Genomic DNA, 12,754 nt, shown 5'->3' with positions numbered 1-12,754 from the left:
TATGATTTTTCTCTTTTTTATTAACAGTTCAGTTTTGTTTCAGTCCCTATCCTCTCTGCTTCAGCCCACGTGCTTTGGGAGAGATTGATCCCAGCCCTGGTCTATAACATGGCGTGCAAACTAGTCCTACTTCATCAGCATAGTCCCACCTCTTGTCACCTTTGTTGATTCAGAAGCTGGCACTGTCTTAGACTGGGGTCCCTGGGAACAGAATCCAAGATGGAGAATTAGCACACACAGGTTTATTGAGGAGAGTTCTCAGGACAGACACCTGTGGGGACATGAAGAGAACAGAGTGGGCGTGAGAAGCTGACCAGCTAACTGCAGTGTAGTTACAACCAAGGCCTCAGCTGATCCCACCAGGAACTTGAGAATGGGGATGGCCTTTCAGAATTGTCCCAAATTGAAGTACAGGAGCCAGGCATTTGTATTCCTACATCAACCAGTTGCTGGCCTCAGGCTGCACCCGGGAAGAGGTAAAACTTTGTAAAACCTTGGGGGAAGTGGCTTTTTGAGACCTGAGACTGACTGCCAGAATATTCCTAGCAGCTATGCCTGCCCTGAAGAGGGGAACTGAGGAGACCTCCCCAGTATCCACTACAGGCACATGACCCAATCTAGACCAACAGAGGTTTGTTAAGGAGGCTTCCAGAAATGACTTTCACCTGTCTGGATATGAGTGAGGAGCTTGTGGACTGTTGGCAGCCAACTCACATGGAAGTCAGCATTGATGACATTGGTGTTCGGCTGAATCAAACCAACCTGGAACCTTGAGTCACCCTGGACTTCTGGTGGAAGCTTCATTGTTAAGACAGTTTTGGGGCTGTGTTTTGATTACTTACAAATTAACATACTTTGATCCACACTGTCAGCCTGGAGCTGGATTCATGGCAGTAACCTGATAAGTAGGAGCTGCCTCCCTTTCAGATGGGCCACTTGGCTTCCAGTTGACTGGTGCACACCTGGTTTTTAGGGGTGGCATTGGACAGCTAAACCCTAATCTTCTAATACTAGGAACTCAATATATAATGTCTAAAGTGGGAAAACCAAGGTAAAGCAACAGAAACATGTTTATAAACATGGAGGTAAAAATCAGAAGCTGAGTTGGCGGTAGTTGCCTCTGGGAAGATCTATCAGGGTGATGTGGGATAAAGAGATACAGCTGGTTTTTGTGGGAAGCCTTGTGCTCTTTGGTTTGAGACTCTGAGTATCCCCTGTAGAGCATGCATGCTGTGGGGCATCTTGTGCTGCTCTGTGGCTCTCCCATCTCTTAGTTCTCCTGCCTTCCCCTGGCCTTTCTCCTGGGTAGGGGGTTTCCTTAGTGCTGGTTGAATAATTGTCTTAAGCTACCATCTCTCTCGGTTAACTTATTCACTCTCTCCGCTTCTGGGAGACCTCTTTCCCCACTCCTGATCTCCCCGCTTCAGCTCCAAGACCATGTTTCTTCCACAGGACCGCCTGGGAGCACCCCTGCCCTATCTCTAACTTGCACAGAGAGATAGCCAAGGTCCCTCCCAGCTCTAACACTCTGTGAAGTCTAAAAACTATATACAAACATTTAACAAGTCATAAAAATAGAACTCTTTTATTTACCTAATGTTCTTAGCCAGTTTTTCTTTTGCCAGAATAGGCATTTATTGAGCACCAACCATGTGCCAAGCTATAATGTGGTTTTACTGTCACGCAACTTTGCTGTTTTAACATCTTGTGCCCCAAAGTTTTTGTTTCCTCAGGTGAACCATCTATAAAATGTGTGTATATAAAGTTATAAGGATTAAATGAGTCAATGTTTGTAAAGCCCTTTTTTTTTTAATTTTTTTTCAACGTTTATTTATTTTTGGGACAGAGAGAGACAGAGCATGAACGGGGGAGGGGCAGAGAGAGAGGGAGACACAGAATCGGAAGCAGGCTCCAGGCTCTGAGCCATCAGCCCAGAGCCTGACGCGGGGCTCGAACTCACGGACCGTGAGATCGTGACCTGGCTGAAGTCGGACGCTTAACCGACTGCGCCACCCAGGCGCCCCTGTAAAGCCCTTTTAAAAATACTTAAGGGGCACCTGGGTGGCTCAGTCAGTTGAGCATCTGACTCTGGATTTCCACTCAGGTCATGATCTCACAGTTTGTGGGTTCAAGCCCTGCATCAGACTCTGTGCAGAGCCTGCGTAGGATTCTCTCTCTCTCCCTCTCTCTCTGCTTCTCCCCTGTTTGCACACGTGCTCTCTCTCTCTCAAAATAAATGAATAAAAAAACTTTAAGTACTTAATATAAAGTTATTAATTGGTACCACATTTGGAGAGCTGTGTGTGTGTGTCTGTGTGTGTACTGGGATTTTGGGGTAATGAGAAATACTCCTGCTCTTAAGAGTCACCTTTTAGGAGAGACAGATACATTAACAACAAAAAAAAATGATTTATTGTGAGTAACTGTGATACAATTCCTTGCATCAGGAATATGATATAAGGAATATCACCAAAGTACTATAAGAACCCAGACTGGGGGAAAGGGGCCAATTCTTCCTGGGGTAGGCTTGGGGCTGGAGGCCCAGGAACATTTCACCAAGGGAGTGTCATTTTTAGATGGGCTTCAAAGAATAAGTAGTAGCTTTCCAGGCTGACAGAAAGGATAAGGCAAAAGGATAAAGCATTAGGCAAAGTCCAAAGAAATGGTTTTAAATAGCCTCGCTTGTCCAGGAAATAAGAAAAATGTTTCCTAACTATAAGAATTATAGCTATTGAAAGGCCCTCACAAACAGGAGAACTTCCATGACTAGAAAACCCTCAAGAAGCTTAAAAATTCTGCATAGGAAGAATTTCTTATGCGGGACAATCTGCAAACTTTCTCCCTCTCTCTTTTTTTTTTTTTTTTTTAATGTTGTAAAATTCACGTAACTTAAAACTCACCATTTTAACTATTTAAAAAAATTTTTTTCAACGTTTATTTATTTTTGGGACAGAGAGAGACAGAGCATGAACGGGGGAGGGGCAGAGAGAGAGGGAGACACAGAATCGGAAACAGGCTCCAGGCTCTGAGCCATCAGCCCAGAGCCCGACGCGGGGCTCGAACTCATGGACCGCGAGATCGCGACCTGGCTGAAGTCGGACGCTTAACCGACTGCGCCACCCAGGCGCCCCATTTTAACTATTTAAAAAAATTTATGTTTATTTATTTTTGAGAAAGAGAGAGAAAGAGACACAGAGTGTGAGCAGGGGAGGGGCAGAGAAAGAGGGAGACACAGAATCTGAAGCAGGCTCCAGGCTCTGAGCTGTCAGCACAGAGCCCAACACGGGTCTCCAACCCATGAACTGTGAGATCATGACCTGAGCCGAAGTCAGATGTCTAACCGACTGAGCCACCCAGGCACTCCCCGTTTTAACTATTTTAAAGTATACAATTCTGTGACATTTCGGAAATTCACAACCACCACTACCTAGTTCCAGAACAGTTTCCTCACCCCAAAAGGAAACTCTGTACCCATCAAGCAATCGCTCTCCCTTCTGGCCTCCCCTGATCTCTGGCAATGGCTTATCTGTGTTCTGTCTCTATAGATTTGCCTGTTTGGGACATTTCATATAAGTTGAATCATACAGTATGTAGTTGTTCAATACTGTGAGAAAGACAAATAACACCTTAATATTATTATACAAACAATTTGGTCTTGTGGACCTCCTGAAAGAGCAGCAGGATCCCTGAGAGGTCTGCAGATGAGACGTTGAGAACTGCTAGTCTAGGTCATGCAAGGCACGGGGTACCAGGTTCCCAGTACAGCTTCTAACCTAGCACAAGGTGATTATCATGGCCCCATGTCCAACCTGAGGCCCGCCCTCTCCCAGCTCCTCATCACCCTTGTAAACCCTGCCAGCCGTTTTCTGCAGAGTTGAGATTAGCAATGTAGCAGTGGGTTCACATCTAAACTGCTCAAACGAACCAAGCAACCAAATGGGGACACATTTTTATTAGTAATAAGTCAAACTGGTGCAGCCACTCTGGAAAACAGTATGGAGGCTTCCTCAAAAAATTAAAAATAGAACTGCTCTACAACCCAGCAATTGCACTACTAGGTATTTATCCAAAGGATACAGGTATGCTGTTTTGAAGGGACACATGCATCCCAATGTTTATAGCAGCGCTATCACCAATAGCCAAAGTATGGAAAGAGCCCAAATGTCCATCGATGGATGAATGGATAAAAAAGATGTGGTGGGGCGCCTGGGTGGCTCAGTCAGTTGAGCATCCGACTCCGGCTCAGGTCATGATCTTGCAGTCCATGGGTTCGAGCCCTACATCGGGCTCTGTGCCAACAGCTCGGAGCCTGGAGCCTGTTTCAGATTCTGTGTCTCCCTCTCTCTCTGACCCTCCCCTGTTAATACTCTGTCTCTCTCTGTCTCAAAAAAATAAATAAACATTGAGAAAAAATTAAAAAAAAAAAGATGTGGTATACACACACACACACACACACACACACACACACACACACACAATGGAGTATTACTCGGCAATCAAAAAGAATGAAATCTTGCCATTTGCAACTACGTGGATGGAACTGGAGGGTATTATGCTAAGTGAAATTAGTCAGAGAAAGACAAAAATCATATGACTTCCCTCATATGAGGACTTTAAGAGACAAAACAGATGAACATAAGGGAAGGGAAACAAAAGTAATATAAAAACAGGGAGGGGGACAAAACAGAAGAGACTCATAAATATGGAGAACAAACTGAGGGTTACTGGAGGGGTTGTGGGAGGGGGGATGGGCTAAATGGGTAAGGGGCACTAAGGAATCTACTCCTGAAATCATTGTTGCACTACATGCTAACTAACCTGGATGTAAATTAAAAAAAAAAAAAATTAATTAAATTTAAAAAATTAAAATCTGAATGTGGTTAAAAAGAAACCAAGAACAACAAAAAACACAAGTGTACTGCATCCTTACTTCCAATAAAATTCTGATCACTTCCTGCCACTATCATTACAGTTTATAATCACAGTAATTACCTTTTACCTGTGAGGAGAGCCGTCATGTATTTTTGAATATCAAGCAGCAGCCATGCTATAAATTGCTAGCCCCTTTCTCTTCTAATGATCACGGCTGATTTTATTCTTCAAGTATTCTCAGAGTAATTAGCATGCTTATTATACAGCATATTCAAATGTTAATGTGCATGCCGTACTGACGCTATTGTGAGACCCATTTTGCTCAGGAGCTAAAATTATGTTGCCATTCTGCTTGGTGCTAGAGGTTCTGTGCTTGAAACCTGTTTTCCACATGCAAGGAGCCAAGGTTATTTAATTAGAATGCTGAGCTAGAATGAGAAGAATCGGACACTTAATATAGAACCTGCAAGCTAAACGGGGTCAGCAAGTATAGGGCCTACACATTTGAATGAGCCATCCATCACGATAGAGACAATCCATATTTGAGCAGACTGGCTTTGGGGCATGTTTAACATTGTTCCTCCAGGGTCTCTACCAGACTCTGCCTCTGTAGATTAAACTGCCAAAAATCACAGTTCAATTGGAAATATTTTCCTCCCACTGAGCTGAAGTCCGCTTGAATTTTCACTCATTTGTTTTTTGCTCTGCCCTCTGGAGCCCCTTAAAGCATGTCTGCTCTCTGTTCTGTTACTGCCCTGCAGAGACTGAGGACAGTGACCCTGTTCCTATGGTCTGCTCTCCTAAGGCTCAGTTGTTCCAGTTCATATATGATAGGTTTCCTGTCCCTTGACCACTGTGGCTAGTTTATCAATGTCCCTCCCCTTCCCCCACCCTTTTAAAAGTGCGAGCTCAGAACCTGAAACAATGATCCAGGTGTGGTCTGATCGGTATGGAAATGAGCAGATCTCTCTTGGATAAGAACTTGCTTGTTGGATAGGATTCTATAGTACTTTCCCAGAGTATATTACCTTTCTTGGTATCCAACACTGATTAATGATCAGCAAAAAAAACCACGAAGCTTTCTAAACTGTGCATTGGTACATAGGTAATTAGCCATTTAGACCCAAACACAGGATCTGGAATTTGTCATCATTACATTTCATCTTGTTAAATTTGGCCAAATGCTTTGGCCTATCAAGAGCCTTTTTTTGTACTCTGAATCCATCCTTTTCATCCACAAATGTAATCAATCTATTGATACTGCTATCTTTATACAAATCAAAGTTAAAAATGGCCAACAGAAAAGGCCTCAGGATGGAGCCCTTTACCTGTTAACAGAGACCTCAAATCCAAGTATTTATTCAAAGTATTTATTGTTATAACCCTCCCTCCCCACCCTCCATTTTTTTTCCAACTGTCCCATCCTCTAACTCAGGTTGTCAGGGAGGGAAAACATCCAAGAATATTCCAGTTTACCAACTGGCTAAAGTGGCCGAGAAAAGAAACCAAGGAAAAGGAGTGAATAAGGCCTGTTGAAGGGCCCAATGCAGCAAGACAGGATTCTCTGAATCCTACTTTATCTAGGTATCTGTTGTGATGAGAGAGAAAATCAATAACCAGGAAACAGAACCAATGTTGGAAGCTGGACTATAGCCAATTAGTACATCAAACTGGAAGGACTAGGCAGACGAGAATAGGGACAGGGGAGGGTCACAAGGAGAATGAAGCAAAGAATGAGCACGTAAAACAGAATCTGGGCATGCCAAATGTACTCCAGAGCTGTGCTGTCCAATATGATAGCCACTAGCTAGAGTGGCTATTTACATTTAAAGTAATATGAATTACATTAAAAAGTCAGTTCCTCAATCATATTAGTCACATATCAAGTGTTCAATAGCCACATGCAACTAGTGGTCACCCTATTGGATAGTACGGAAGAACATTTCCATCACTGCAGAAAGTTCTATTGGACAGCCTACCTTCAGAGCACTCTAGGTGCCAGACCGGGTAAGATATCATTTTAGTGCATTTGTTTTTCCTTTGCTTTCCTTCAAGACCCAGCTCAAATATCAATTCTTTTGGGAATTTGCCCCATGCTTGGTCTGTAACTGTATGCTATAGGCAGCAGAGTATTCCGAGCTGTACAGTTCTTAGTGATAATGCATGAATCCAGATAGGACTTAGCAAGGAGATCTTAGCACAGCTATTTGCCAATCCTTAACCAAAATGTGGCCTTTTTCTATTTGGGGAAGACATCCTCCTTGACAAAGCAATTGGTTTTGGGACTAAGACATGTGGAGCATGAGAGAAGAAGGAAGGAAATACTGGCTCTGTCAGCCAAATCTCCTGACTCCACCTCTGCAGCTTTAAAAATCATTCGTAAAAAAGAGCTTTTGACCTCCTGTCCACAAACATTCCATAGGCCATCTTGACTGGGCAGTCAAGAAGTTGGAAGTCAAGTTGATGCAAGATATCTTGTCATCTTACCTGTGGGCCCTCACTAAAATTTCAGTCTGCCTTCTTTCTCTTTTAATTTCCTGTGCCAGAAGCTCTTAGACCTTCTCATAATAAGATCTATCAACTCTACCCTCTAAATCTCTCTAGAATCCATCCCTTCCTGCAATACTCTCAGTTAATTTTTCTTCCCTCTCTTTCCCCACCCAGCCCTTACACTGCGACCTAACTGCTCTAAGAACCTTACCTGACCACCACATTCTCCTCCCTAAAATCCTTCGGTGCTTCCCATGACATCATACAGGCCTGCTGCTTGGGCCCCCACTACCTTTCTGGTTTCAAGTCTTTTCACTCCCTGGAGTGCATCACACCACACACTCCAGCCTCCCTGTTACCCAGAACCAAGCTGTCCTCCCACATCTCTGCCTTTGTACTTGCAGCTCCCGCTGTCTGAAATCCCCACCCCACCCCCTTTCCCCTGGGGAATTTCTACACCCCTGTGAAGGTTCCCTTTAAATCTCTTCTCTTCTAGAAGTCAACCCAGAGCCCTCAGCCTGACTTAAGAAGTGATCCAGCAGCTATGCCCGAACACCGTCCGGGCTTTGGTCATAATACATCCTGTGTTTGACACTCATGAGTCTGTTTCTCCCACTAAACTGTGAGGTCTTAGGGGAAGGCAGCATGTTTTGATACTCTTCTCCCCCCCCCCCCCCCCCCCCCCCCCGTGGCAAGCACAGGACCTGACTCACAACAAACACTTACTAAATGCCTGTTAAAATGAACAACAGTCTGTGCCATTATGAGGCTCCACTGTGACTGAAAACTGAGGACTAGGAGGAACCTCTCTCTGTGTGGGTTGCTACTGCTGGGCTCATTAAGGTTCACCCATGCTGATAGAGGCCTGTGGACAGGTGGTCCTTATCAAGAATGTGGGGAGGAGCAAGAAGATGGCTGTTCCTGCCAAAAGCCCCTGTGCATGCTGGCCCTTCCTCTGCAGGCGGCAGGCACTGCATGGGCACAAGCCCATTCCTTGTTTGTCATGAAAAAGCACAGGATCCCTTGGTGAACGCTCTTGTAGGGACCTACCTGTGGGTAACTCCATAAAAAGAATTATGGGCAAGGGTGAGGAACCCTCTCGTAGAATGGAGAGGGATGAAACACTGCTACTCTTGTACAGCATGGGGCATGTCGCTGGTGAGAGAATATAGAGGTAATAGCAACACTCTTTATGTTTTAAAAAGTACACCATACCTTATGGTTACCAAGACACTTCCACTTCTGTTGTCTTCTTTAGCCTGTTATCCATGCTGAGGGGCAGGCAGGAGAGATCTGGGGTTGTTATTTATAGATGCAGAAACTAATAGCCAGAGAGGTCACAGTTTTGAGCAAAAGCCCACAAAAATGAAGTGACGTTCCCAGGGTCATGAAGTAATAATCAGAACTATAACAAATGGGGGTTACTTAAAAAGTCTCTGCTGGGTTTTCTTTAGCAAACTGTTTAAAATCAGAAACATTTTCTAGTAAACTGAGTCTGTAGAGGGCTCTCAGGCGTCTCTTGGGAAATGTGACCAGATGAAATTAAAGGTTTCTTCCAGCGATGAGATTCTATGAAATTTAGTGTTTACTGTGTCCCAGGTTCATATAACTCCATAAAGTACAATTACGAGCTTGCTCGTAATTCCCCAAGTAACTATCCCTCCTGCCCAGCCTGGCATCCCTGTCTGACTTAAGAAGTCTCACACCCAGTACTTATTTATTCCACCACCTGGTCATCAATCTCTTCTTTCCACTCCTTCTACTCCCTACAACATGGCAACTCTATTACTTGATCAATGGTTCACTTCCTCTGTCAGCGATAACTGGGATTTAGAGCCAGAGGCATGATTTCTATATAAGACTAGAAAGCAGAACTGTCATCATGTATTATTGAGATCTTAATTTAATTCCCATTAAAGGGGAATTAAATTGCCTGGATTAGTGAAGGTTCACTCTATTCTTTCCTCTCAGAGAGATGACTAAATCCATTTCGGTGCCATATTTGGTTGTGGGATATGGGAATGGAGGTTTCCATAAGTCAGAGTAGGTGTGTGGTTTTCTAGAAAGGAAAGTCTGCCTTCACTGGATGGACCGATGAAGTTATTTAAGTTCTGTCTGACAGGATTCTCCCCAGTCTCCTTGCATGAGAATGAACTATTGTACACCCATCTGAACTGGGTGAAAACAGAAGCTAATAGCAGTTCTGTGGAAATAGATACTCTATTTATCTTCTGATCCAAGAGTCCAGGCTCTATCCACTGCACCACATGCCGTTCAGGGTAGTAGTTGCTCCTTCGAGTTAATGTTTACTGAGAAGTGAAGTGCAGTGTCCAATTATAATGATAAAGGCCATATCAATAATAACATATAACCTCCTATTTCTGTTTTCATCATGAAGCCTAAGGCCCTTCAGATAGAAGAATTATGGGCAATTCTGGGTGTTACTGGCAGTCTTTGAGGATGGCTATTCTGTCTGGGTTTGTTTTAATTTCTTTCTTGATTACCAAGAACAATCTTGCACTCACATATAAGAATAAGATGTGCTTCCTGCCGATGGGGGCTTGGGGGATCCACTACCAAGTGCTGGGCCAGGCCTGCCATGTCTCCTGTTGCAGTGGAGTGTCAGACATTGTTATGTGACTCCCACACAGGTGTCTATCATGGCTGAGCAGGGCTGGCTTCCTTAAAATGAGATGAGTGTACTAACAAAGAGTGGCAATACAACACATAAAGAAGCACAAAGGAAGTCTTCATCCTCACGTTGAACTTGCCCAGGATATATGCTGATAAAATCAGATCTGAGCATATCCTGAACTCCATCTGTTAAAGGCATTCACAGCCACTTAGGAGAATGCCAGGCAAGAAAGACCTGGCAATACATTTTCTGCCTTCCAGAGTAACTCCTTCTTTTCCTTCCCCAACCTGGCTAAAATACAACCAAAGTGATACACACACACACACACACACACACACACACACACACACACACACACCACACACGTGTATGTGCATACACACACATACACAAAAGGCAAAACAAAAAACCCCAAACACAAAAAACCTAACATTTGTTGAGCAGGTTGTGACAGAATATCAATTAGCCAAGTGTTTGGTATGCAAACATCCCCAGTGCTCACTCACCCAGAGGAGGACTTGGAGGGAGGGGAAAAGAGAGTGTCAAGAGAATGAGGGAGCCAGGCAGGCTCCACCAGGGAAAGTGCTGGAGCCAAAGCTCTGACTTAGTTGGCAGGTGAGAATGGTGCAGTTGCCATCTCTGTCCACCTAGTGGCAGCACCTCTAGCCAAAGTCACCTCTACCTCAATTGGTTCCGGTGATGACTACTGGAGGCTTACCTGTGCTAGGTCCTCTGGCAGGCACTGGAGGTGGGACCATTTGGAAGGCTGCAATTCATCACCAGTGGTTCCTTTTAGGTAGGGACTCATCTAGGTTATTCCAACTCTAAACTCCAAGTCTAGGGGACAGAATCTACTGGAAGCAGGGATTTGAAATTTCCAAATAAATGGAACTAAAGCATCATGTTAGCTTCTAGTATGTATTCTATGCCAGAGTAGCTAAAACTCAAGAGGATGAAGAAATAGCAAAAATAGGAGAGGCTACTGTTCGACTAGAGACACCAACAAAAGTAGCCGATACGAATAATAGTGGGTCAGTAGCAGGCCAGGGAGTGAGGTGAGTCTTGCTCTCTTCCTTCGGAGTTATAAACCAGCCACTGCAAAGGGAAGTTTCACTTTAGGATAGATTTGGACATAATCTAGAAGTTCCATGAAATGAAAAGAGTTCACTGATTAATTACACAGGCCAGCATTTCCCAAGATGTGGTATACATTCCACTGGGGAAGTGCAGATAATTTAGATGAAACATCTTTTATTTTAATACTTTGGTATTTATTTTAATGTGCCTTAGATGAAATATAATTTATTATGCCACAAGCCTATGATTGGTTTTCTGTTCATAATGGTGATATAAAATTTCCATTTGATATTTTTTAGTAAAAATGAGTGTATCTGAAGAAAAATTTTAAGTAAGTAATAATATAGAGGACATTATTACAAGAATGTGGCAAAAGTCACAACTAGGGAATGCCAACAATTGTAAAGTTTGGGAAATACTCATTAAGCCAGGGAATTAAATAGACTGATTTATCGACAGGAGAGTTTAGAATACCAAACAAGTGAAGGGAAAACGGTAGAACTCTTGAAGGATCCAGATTCCAGTTCCAACCGTCACTAAGCCTGTGTGACATAGGCCTCCCTCTGGATCTCCATTTCCTTATCCAGAAAATGACTCTATTGTTTTGCTCAGCCTTATTATCTAGCTGTTCTATTTCGCTTACTACTAGTGAGATTATGAACAATCATAATAACAGCCAGAGCATTAAGGTTGGCTGTGAGCTGGATGCTTTCCATAATTCATCATTTAAAATTTCCATAATAGTCATGAGAGGTAGGTGTTATAATGCCCATTCCATATATGAGGGGATTGAAGCTGGAAGATTTTAAGTAACTTTCCCAAGGTTGTACACAACTTGATTGGAATGAACATAGATCAGACTCCAGAGCCTGTGGTTGTGGCTCCCAGCCTTGCTGTGTCACTATAGTTAATTTCTATTCACTCTTCAAAACTAAGCTCAAGGTCATCAATTCCAGGAAGACTTCTTTGACCCTCTCTCTCCATCATGGCTAGTGTTCCTCATCTGTGTTCCCTTACTTTTCTGTGTATGCTGTTTTTTTAGATTTGCCTTTGTAGGAGAGCCTGGGTGCTCAGTCGGTTGAGCATCCGACTTCAGCTCAGGTCATGATCTCACAGTCTGTCAGTTTGAGCCCCACATTGGGCTCTGTGCTGACAGCTCAAAGCCTGGAGCCTGCTTTGGATTCTGTGCCTCCCTCTCTCTGCCCCTCCCCTGCTCATGCTCTGTCTATCTCTCTCTCTGTCAAAAATAAATAAACATTAAAAAAATTTTAGATTTGCCTCTGTATCCCTGACACCCTGCATTGTTTGGGGCAGAATAGATAGTCAACAAATGGCAAAAAGAGGGAAAGCATGAGGGAGAGGGAAAAGGGGAAGACAGAAGAGAGAGGGGATTGGAAAAGAAAATAACATATATTGCTACTTTATTTTATTAAATGTGAAAGAAGTAAAATTGAGAGGTAGGAGAGCAAGAGGGTTAAATGTATGGTCTCCTAGATCCTACCCACCCAGCTGTGCCACTTACTAGGTGGGTGAATTATGGCACAGGGTCAATGCCTGTGCTTCAGTCTCTTCATCTATAAAACAAGGATATCAATAGTTACTTACCTTAAAGGATGTTGTAGAGACTAAATTAATTATATATGAAGTGCTTAAAATGGTGCTTGGGATATAGTAAGCAAG

General features: G+C 43.4%; 1 long non-coding RNA gene across 1 annotated transcript in view; it reads right to left on the bottom strand.

The window, feature by feature from the left end:
* Positions 1-222: 222 nt before the first annotated feature.
* The window catches only part of LOC121034718 (uncharacterized), a 36,315-nt gene continuing 23,783 nt past the window's right edge, over positions 223-12,754 (bottom strand). The window contains exon 2 of the long non-coding RNA XR_005792575.1: positions 223-271. This is a non-coding gene — a long non-coding RNA (uncharacterized LOC121034718). The remainder of the gene's footprint in view (positions 272-12,754) is intronic.

This window comes from Herpailurus yagouaroundi, unplaced genomic scaffold (assembly GCF_014898765.1).
Source record: "Herpailurus yagouaroundi ecotype Mexico unplaced genomic scaffold, PumYag 160, whole genome shotgun sequence".
In the NCBI taxonomy this organism is placed as follows: domain Eukaryota; kingdom Metazoa; phylum Chordata; class Mammalia; order Carnivora; family Felidae; genus Herpailurus; species Herpailurus yagouaroundi.
Note: the sequence above shows the minus strand (reverse complement) of the source record. Positions and strands in the feature narration are given on the sequence as shown.